The following is a 10306-nucleotide window of genomic DNA, read 5'->3' on the forward strand; positions in this document are numbered from 1 at the left end:
TCTAGCTCTTTGCATATGCAATGTTCATCTTGCCTGAAATGTCCTTGCTTACCCCCTACATCTCCTAAAGTACTGCCACCCCAGGCAAATTCTCAACCTTCAACATTCATTTGATAGCATTTAGAATGGGAAGAAGAGGAGAGCTTTAATTATCAACTTCTTTTTAATCCTTTATCTTTGTTTCTCCCAGTAGACTAAGAGCTCCATGGAGACTAGGACTGAGTTGTTTAACAAATGTTTACTATTTGAGCAGTGTGGCTCTAGCAAAGGAACAATGGTGAAAATATTAGGATATGATGTCAGAGATGTAACAGAAGCCAAGTCATGTAGGACATTTTAGGCCAATATAAACTTTGATTTTTACTGTTGATTGGGGACCAATTGCAGGGTTTTGAGTAGAGGAGTGACATCATCTGATTTAGGTCTGAAGGGATCTCTGACTGCCGTGTTGCTAATGTAGGGGTAAAAAGGTAGAAACAGGAAGTCCCATTAGATGCTATTGCATCAACCTGGGTAAGAAATGATATTTATTCCGACTAGTGTGGGAGCAATGAACAAGACATAATTTGACTGTGGATATATTGTGAAAGTAGAGCAAACAGAATTTTTTGATGGATGAATGTTGAGTGTGAGAGGAAGAGCCAAGGATGACTTTAAGGATTATGGCCTGAGAAACTTGAAGGATAAAAAAGCCATCAGCTGAAATGGGATGGCTAGAGATACAGCAAGTTTTTTGGAAAGATAAGGAATTTAGTATGGACATGTTGAACTTGAGGTATCTTTAAGACATCCATGTAGAATGCTGAAACTGGGTTTGGGGAGAAATACATTGGCTGAGGTAAAAATCTGGGAGTCATTGACATAAGCCTTGAAAAGATTATCGAGGGATTGGGTGTATGTAAATAGAGAAGTTAAAAGGATCAAGGGTAGAGCTTGGTGTATTCTAGCACTAAGAGGTCAAGGATAAGATGAAATTTTTTTCTTCTTTTATCCAAAGGAAACAGAAGGGTCATTGAGGAAAGAAAGGAATGAAGAGAATGTGGTGTCCCAGAAGTCAAGTAAAGTGTGTGTATCAGGAGGAGTGAGTGACAGCTGTACCCGACGCTGCTCACAGGTTAAGTTATAGGGGAAATTGCACAGTAATGTGGCGGTTGTAAAGATCACTAATTCCCCTGGCTAGAGAAGTTCCTTTGGAGTTAGGGGAGCAAAATCCTGACTGGTGTGTGTTTTAGTGATTGGCAAGAGATGAATAAAAATGAGATGAATGTCACATGTGCTGTTGCTTCAGTCCGTGTCTGACTCTTTGTGACTCCATGGACTGTGGCCTGCCAGGCTCTTCTGTCCATGGGATTCTCCAGGCAAGAATACTGGGGTGGGTTGCCATGCCCTCCTCCAGCAGATCTTCTCAACCCAGGGATTGAGCCCACATCTCTTTACATCTCCTGTATTGGCAGGCAGGTTATTTACCATTAGTGCCACTGGGAAGTCCAAAGAAAGATAGATATAGACAGTTTTTTTTCCCCAGAAATTTGATTCAAAGATGAGGAGAAAAGCAGGTGATAAATTGGAACTGGGGTAAAGATAATTTTCTTTTCATTTTTATGTTTTAAGATGGGAGAAATAACTGCTTGTTTGTATGGTGGTGCAAATGAATGAGTAGAGAGTGAAAAATAATGGTGTTGGAGGAAGAGATGGATTTTAGACACAGCTGGGGGGACTGGCTTTAGGCAGGAGGATGGAGAGCTCATATCCTGTATCAGGCAGAGTTGTGAGTGTAGATGCTGCTGGGTGGGGAGATGTGGTGGGGACAGATGATGGTGATGGGGAGATGTGGTGACAGTCTCTGTACAAGCTCTCCTGTGATGAACTTCATCTTCTCAATAAAGTAGGAAGTAGGGTTAGCATTTGAGAATAAGGATGGTGGATGAATTTGCTGAGGATCGAGAGATGAAAAGAGGTCTCCCAGACCTCTCTCCTAACGTCAAGCCTCTTAGAGCCTGGTTTATCTGACTAGTGTATTTCCTAATTAGGTGTTATTGTTTTCACAAAGGTTGTTGAAAATATTTTATTGATGAAAATTTAGAGGTCTTTCTTATTCACCTTTGTATTCCCAATAGGAAAAGAGTTTCTAATCCACAGTAGGCACAGATTCACTTTTGTTGAACAAATTGAAACACAAATCACTCACAGTTTCCCTTAACGCTCTGCTGGTCCATAACCTGTTTGCTAGCTGATGCATTTCTTGTTCTTGCTCTGTTCTGCTCTTGGAAGCCTCTGGGGAGGGATACTGGAGTACAGAAGGAGAAGGAAGAAAGAGCATCTGTTTCCCTTTTCTTTCTTTGGCCACTCTGCATGGCTTGTGGGATCTTAGTTCCCTGATGAGGGATCAAACCTGGGCCCTTTACATTTTTCTTTTCTGGTTAGTAGCTGCATTTTCTCTGAGTCCAGGTCACACAGGAAGTTTTTCTCTTAGTTTTCCCAGCTTTCGTGGGGCAAACCCTCCATGGTTTGAGCTTCTGCTAAGTGGTCTCATGTTTTGGCTCTGGAAACCCACCTGTGTTCTTCTAATCCTGAAGATGAGTGGGGCTTCTGGTGATTACTGACCTTTGAGTCCTGTCCTTTCTCCTGTCTGGTTTCTCTGTAATTCTAACACTTGGACAATGCATTACCTGCATTAAATTCCCTCTGTTTTACGTATCAGGAGTGGTTTCAGTTTTCCTGGTTGGAAACTGAGTGATATCACCCATCTTTATTTCTAGCCCTATTATTACTGGGTTTTAGTATACTAATATTAACTCAATATTTAACAAAATGTTGACTAAGGAGACTATGTCAGATTCTTACTTTCTCGACTTGAGACACCTCCCCATTTCCTAAAATCACATGTATTTTTTTCTCTCTTACTTGAAAGAAAAATAAGAGCCTGAGATACATTTCTCATCTTTTTATCTAAGCTATTCAATATTTGATACTCCTCCCAGTGCTTTGTTTTGTTTCCTTAGTTCCAAGTATGTATCTCAATGTTAACACTCATCACATTATATTTTAAATGAACAGTAGACTTCTCTCATGAATTCTGGTGAACCAGGGTCCACAACTGTGTGAGCATCCTTAGAATTTCTACCTCTGTATGTATTCAATGACTATATCCTTTTTTCCCCTTATACAGATTTTTTTTTTTTTCAAACCATTCCTTTATGGTTGTGTTTAAAAATAGGAAATTAAGTACCTTCCTCATATCCTTTTTTAAAAAATGTTTTATTTATTTTGGGTCTTAGTTGTGACATGCAGACTGTATTTGTGGCACACAGGCTTAGTTGGCCTGTGGCATATGGGATCTTAGTTCCCTGACCAGGAATTGAACCCACATTCCCTGTGTTTCAAGGCAGATTCACAACTACTGGACCACCAGGAAAGTACCTTTGTGCTCATATCTCGACTTGCTCTTTCTATGGTCTAGTATTCTTTTCCTCCTTCTCTTTTGGCCACATGATAAATGATTTATAATGTAAAATTAAAGAAAATTTTAATATATTAAAAATTTTAATCTAAATTTGTTTTAGCCATTTGAATTTGTTTCCTTTATTTAAATTACAAAGTAATATATAATATATGATGTAATAATTCCATATATAGTGCTAAATTTTTATTAAGTTTTTATCCTAGCAGATTACTCAACAATAGTATAGCACTGAACTGTCCAGAATTGATGCTTTTGAACTGCGGTGTTGGAGAAGACTCTGGAGAGTCCCTTGGACTGCAAGATAAATCAGTCCTGAATATTCATTGGAAGAACTGATGCTGAAGCTCCAATACTTTGGCCTCCTGATACTAAGAGCTGACTCATTGGAAAAGAGCCTGATTCTGGGAAAGGTAGAAGGTAGGAGGAGAAGGGGATGACAGAGGATGAGAGGGTTGGATGGCATCATTGACTCAATGGACATGAGTTTGAGTAAGCTTAAGGAGTTGGTGATGGACAGAGAAGCCTGGCATGCTGCAGTCCATGGGGTCGCAAAGAGTTGGACATGACTGAGTGACTGAGTTGAACTGCACTGTCTAAGTATGGCAGCCACCAGCCATATGTGGCCATTAAGCAGTTGAAATGCAGGTAGTCCAAATTAAGATATACTGTAAGTGGAAAATGCCCACTGGATTTCAGAGAAAAAATAAGAGTGCATGCAAGCTATCTCAATGATTTTTGTATTGATTACATTGAAATGACATTATTTTAACTAAAATACGTCATTAAGTCAATCTCACCTATTTCTTTTATTTTAAAAGTACTTTTTTTTAAGATGTGGTTATTAGAAAATTCTAAATAATGTGAGCGGATCACATATTTCTATTGCATAGCACTAGTATAGAACTTGCTGGCTAATGAGTAAATTTTCAGAGGTCACAAGACTTGCTTACTGGTCTCATGCCTGGCCCTTGTACATTAAATATTACCAGGCTAGGTCAATTGGAAAAACTCTGAAAAAAAAAAAAAAAAAACAACTGAAATCCACTGGTTGCCAATGTTTATTAATATAAAATCACAACAATGTACTTTATATTTTTCAGAGAAGGGGTTAGTAGGGTCAGTCTTCATATTAGCAGGTAAACTTCTTCTCATCCACAGGAGCAGTCAGATGGAAATCTAATTCATTTCATCAGACAAGATAGTACCATACTGTGAACAACAAAACAAGATCTGATGTTCATCTTTGTTGCATTTTCTTTTTCTCAGAGCAAAATAGAACAAAATAGTAGAGAGCTCTCCTGATAGGAACTCTTTTAAAAACAGAAATGACACTCAATATTCCATGATAATGTTCCAGTAAGAAGTCAGTACCTTTGCTATCAGTTAACTGATAATGCATGAAGCTAAAAATATTTCATCGGCTTCACAGCAGTTGTGTCTTGCATAGAGTAAGCATTCAGTAAATACTTATGCATTTTATTTTTGTATTGATGCTAGTTGGCAGCTTTCTAGAAACTAAAGCATAATGCACTAAGAATGGGATGTACACCTAAGTAAGTAACAATATATTGATGCTTGATGAGATCTGTGCTGAAAGGATAGTAATTTAGTGATGGGCCAGCAGTTATCCCTAGCACAAAATGCTGATTCTAGTTGTTTTTGCATCTTTTTGTTTTGGGAAAGAGCACCTTTGTATACACACATATATGTGTGCATTCAAACACACATATAGATATAGACATGCATAGAAAACGCTGACACAACAGTTTATGTTTTCACAGCTTCCTTAACCTCATGCATGTGCTTTAAGTATTGTTGTCCTCTTCTACAGAATATATTTATTGAGCTCTTATTTATACCAATTGCTGTACTAAATGCATATATCAGCAGCCTAATGAATTACATATTACTATTATCCATACATTTATAAATAAAGAAATGAGGGTCAGAGCAGTGCATTAAGATATCCAATGTCACAGTAAATAAGCAACAGAGCTTTGAGTCCAGACCGGGCAAGGAGACTCCAGGGTTCCTGGTGTTCTTCCTTTGGTCACATAACCATTTGCTAGACAGATTGGACCAGTGGAGGAGAAGCACCCAGGAACTAAAAGGCATTGTCACAGCTCTGCATTAACATTGTGTGTGTGTGTTAATTTTAGAGAGGTGCCATTTGATACGGGAGAAAAGAGAACCAGCAACCTGGGGAGATTAGAAAAAGCAGAGACTTTGAAAGAAGAGAGGAGAAAGATGTGGAAACTATACAATGAATCATTAATCCAAGGAGACATGTTAGGAGACTAGAGCCTGAAACTGAATCGATGAAATAAAAAGCCAGGACACTAAACAATGAGTTAACTTTCATCGAACATGTAAGTACTAAGCTTGGTGGTAAATATTTTATATATACCAGTTTAGTTAATTTGATCTTTACAGGAACCACAAAATAAGTGCTATAATCATCTTTAATTTAGAGATGAGAAAACTTTCTATTTGATATAGAAGTTCAAATATCTTTACCAAGTTCAGTTCAGTTCAGTTCAGTTGCTCAGCTATGTCCGACTCTTTGCAACCCCATGGACTGCAGCATGCCAGGCCTCCCTGTCCATCACCAACTCCCAGAGTTTACTCATGTCCATTGAGTCGGTGATGCCATCCAACCATCTCATCCTCTGTCGTCCCCTTCTCCTGCCTTCAATCTTTTCCAGCACCAGGGTCTTTTCAAATGAGTCGATTCTTTGCATCAGGTAGCCAAAGTATTGGAGTTTCATGTGGCTGGTAAATGGGGGAAATGAAATTCAAACCCAAGTGCTTTTGCCTATTATACTGTTCTATCAGCCACTCTCATTGGAACACACTTCAGACTTAAATATATGTGTACCTTCATGACCTTTAGAATAAATTTTTATTCCTTCACTGTGTGTGCATAGAGGAAATCATACTGGAAGACCAAGATATTGTCTTACCTTCTACAAAAGAAGAAAGTTCTTCAATATAAAACCTGTCATTTATAGAAAGCATGAAGAATAAATGAGGCAGGAAGCATTTCACCCATTACCATGGCGTAGAAAAATTGCCAAATATTCCATGTACTTGCTCACATTATCTGGCTTCTTTGCACTTAGTTTGGGGCCACGTGACCTATTCTGTTCAGTGGGCTACGGGCAGAAGTGAATTGTATTATTTGTGGGCTAAGGTGGTAAAAATCTCTTAGATGACTCTCTGGTGCTCTCTCTCCTTTCTCTGGGTACAACAGAGGCTTTCTTTTCCTGGTAATGTACCCAGAAGTTACTAGAGACTCTGACAGCCTGTGTCCTTGGACAGATGTTTAGAACAGCAGTCTCCTCTAGCTCATGCTAGATACTTAGCATGGGAAAGACATTAACACATTAACAATAATGTGTTACATCATTGAAAATTTGAGGTTCTTTTGTTGGTGCACCATAACTCAGCCTGGGGCTTCCCAGGTGGCACAGTGGTAAAGAATCTACCTGCTAATACAGGATGCCCAAGAGATACAGGCTTGATCCCAGGGTTGGAAAGAGGAAACGCAACCCATTCCAGTATTCTTGCCTGGAAAATTCCATGGACAGAGGAACCTGGCAGGCTATGCTCCATGATGTCTCAGAGTTGGACATGACTGAGCAAACATACACACAACCCAGCCTATTCTGACTAGTATCAGGTTACGTAGAGGGTATGAGAGTCAGCTTGACTTTGTATGATGCCAAACTAAAGGAAGAGGATAAAAACATACAGCTGAAGGCTGGAATCTGCTCTGACACGATTTTCAGAATTGTCCGTGCTTTCCCCAAACTTTCAACAACATCCCCCTCGCCCCCATGCTCTGTTTCTCCAGCAGAGTGGAGCAAAACCATAGCATCTGTATAAGTTACCACTAACAAGACTCCCTTTGCCTTCATTTGTTTCCTTCTTTGAAGTAGTTTAGAATTCCTAGGTGCTTTTCAGACAGTCCATCTCTCCATCAGTTTTCAACAAACAACAACAGAAATAACAATATCAGCAAAACTAAACCCTTTAGAAAATTATTTAAAAAACACCAGCTGATTTTATAGCTGCTCTATTTGTCCTAAATGTTTAGGGTAGCTTCCTTGGCAAGATAGATTGCTAGAACCTAGTATTTGTCTGAGGAATAATAACTTCTGTTATGAAGATCTAATACCATATCTAATAATAACAAGTAAATATAGGTAGAAATTTGAGAGGGGCTTTCCTGGTAGCTCAGCTGGTAAAGAATCTGCCGGCAGTGCAGGAGACCCCAGTTTGATTCTTGGGTCGAGAAGTTCCCCTGGAGAAAGGATAGGTTACCCACTCCAGTATTCTTGGGCTTCTCTGGTGGCTCAGACAGTAAAGAATCTGCCTGCAATGTGGGAGACCTGGGTTCAATCACTGGGTTGGGAAGGTCCCCTGGAGGAGGGCATGGCAACCCACTCCAGTATCCTTGCCTGGAAAATCCCCATGGACAGAGGAGCCTGGTGGGGGCTATAGTCCATGGGGTCACAAACAGTCAGATACGACTGAGCCACTAAGCAGGCACGCATGCAGAAAGTTGAGAGACCAGGTTAATGGTGTGAGTTTTCATAAATATTGGCAATTTCTAGAGAATTTCCTTTTCTTTCTCAGTATACAAATGGCCTTATCTGAATCACTTGGTATCAAAGCAACATGCCTTTGTTTCTGGTCCTTTGCTCTCTTGACATCTATCTGCTACATTTCATTAAGAAGCCTACATGAAGAATGGAGATAATTTGAATGAGAGACATATGTATAAGAAAGCAAAAGATAATTTATTGCTCGAATCCTACTTTGCCTCGAGTTATTTGTATCACATTTCAAAAATCACTTTCACCTTTATTTTCTTAGTTTGTTCCCAATCAGTCCTCAGAGTAACCATCTTTTAAGGTGAAAGGGAAAGAAACTGCTGAGTGACTTGCTTACAGTTACACTGAGTGGCAGAATTTGGACTCGTAGGTCAACTTTTTATAAAAACAGGGAATACAAAGCTTTCTATTTGAAGTGACTCTGGGTTTATTTTTAGTACAGAGAAAGAGTGATTTCGGGAGCGTACTATGACAAGGACTTCTATTTGTCCCCTGATATCCATCCTCTTTCTGGTCTCCCACATGAATAGCTGGGTATGTGTCTGCCTAAAACAAAGAATAGAATGCTGTTGCAGCCAGGAATGGCCATGTTCTGAACAAAAAGATATACAAGTGGAATGTTGTATGGCAGTCTTTGGTAACTTCAGATGACAGCAAGCAGCTTTTGCTGTTTTTTCATCCTTCCTCCATCCTGTTCCTTATAATTCAGGTCATTTTGGAGTAAGAGGGCAAAGGCTATACTTTAGAGTTGGTGGTACAGTGACCCAGAAACATATGAGTTGCTGAGGACTTTCAGAACAGTTCCAGCCCTAGACTACCAAACTTCAGAATTTTACGAAGAAGGGAATACAATCTCTATCTTGTTTAGGCCACTATTATTTTGGGTCTCCATTACCTGAAGCTGAATGCATCTCGCTAATACATGTGGTCAGAGCTGTTATCTCTGGGCAGAGCTCCCATTCTTAGGCCAAATGCTGAGGGAACCAGCTTTCATAGAGTCTGCAGAGGGTGGGGGATGCCTCTGGTACCTGGAGATGAGCCTGGGATTGAGTCTTGGCCCTAAGATCTTAGAAACCTCAAAACTGGGGAAGTTGCCATTGTAAAACTACAGGTTATTGTCTTCCAGAAAGATGGAGATTTTAATTCATTTTTGGTGCAGAACCTATTAGTTTGACAAACATACACGTGATGTGAGGGATTTCCTGTTTCCATTTCCCTAATTTTCCTTCTTGGTGCTGGTAGGAAAAGGGTCTTTTGGTGTAATGTGTCAACGTGAGGCTGTCAGAGACAAGAAAGGAATGTTTGGCTTACAATTTGAAAATCTGTAAAATTTTGAATTTGAAAACCCCAAAATATAACTATGGAGGAGCCATGATAAAAGATATGTTTGGCCTTGATCTGGAACAGAGTGGGGAAATCAATAAAATGAGAACTTGAAGATATATGTTTTGAAGTGACTAGATTTTAGACTGTCCTGAGGAGGCAGAACTGTTGCATATTGTTGGAGAAAGATGTGTGAGTTCTTGTTTGGGGACTTGCTCCAGGAAGATGGAGGCTTCCCTGATGGCTCAGTCGTAAAGAATCTGCCTGCAATGCAGGAGACACAGGGCATGGGGATTCAATCTTCCTGGGTTGGGAAGATCCCCTGGAGAAGTAAATTGCAACCCACTCCAGTATTCTTGTCTGGGAAATCCCATGGACACAGGAGCCTGATGGGCTATGTAAGGGGTCGCAAAGAGTTGGACAAAATTGAGTGATGGAGTGTGCACGTAGTATGCCTGGAAGATGACAGATGTTTTCTTTGGTGCCACATGACAGAATGTGGTGTAGAGTTAGAGGAAGAGGAGCATTTAAGGGAAGCCAGCATCCCTGTCTTTCCCCTTTTAGCAGGTTCAGCAACAGTATCCCTGGCTAGAACTTTGGCATTCATACGATTGGCATCACCTGCAGTGGGGACTGCTCTCAAGCCCTAGACACAGGGAGCCAGAGCCTGAGAAAGCATGGCAGACACTAGGTAGAGGATGAAACTGGATGCCCATTCTATGGGCGTGTGAGGCACCCCTTTGTGGACTTCCTAAAAAGTTGGGGGGCTTTGGAGCAGGTGAGGGTTAGGAGTTTCCTGAGGTGGTGGGTAAGGGAGGAGGATATGGGTCATTAAAATCCTGGCACATGGTGAGTCATAAGGTAATAAAATGAGGATTAATCAAAACATTGGGTTTAAGGC

Source organism: Bubalus bubalis, chromosome 16 (assembly GCF_019923935.1).
Source record: "Bubalus bubalis isolate 160015118507 breed Murrah chromosome 16, NDDB_SH_1, whole genome shotgun sequence".
Taxonomy (NCBI): domain Eukaryota; kingdom Metazoa; phylum Chordata; class Mammalia; order Artiodactyla; family Bovidae; genus Bubalus; species Bubalus bubalis.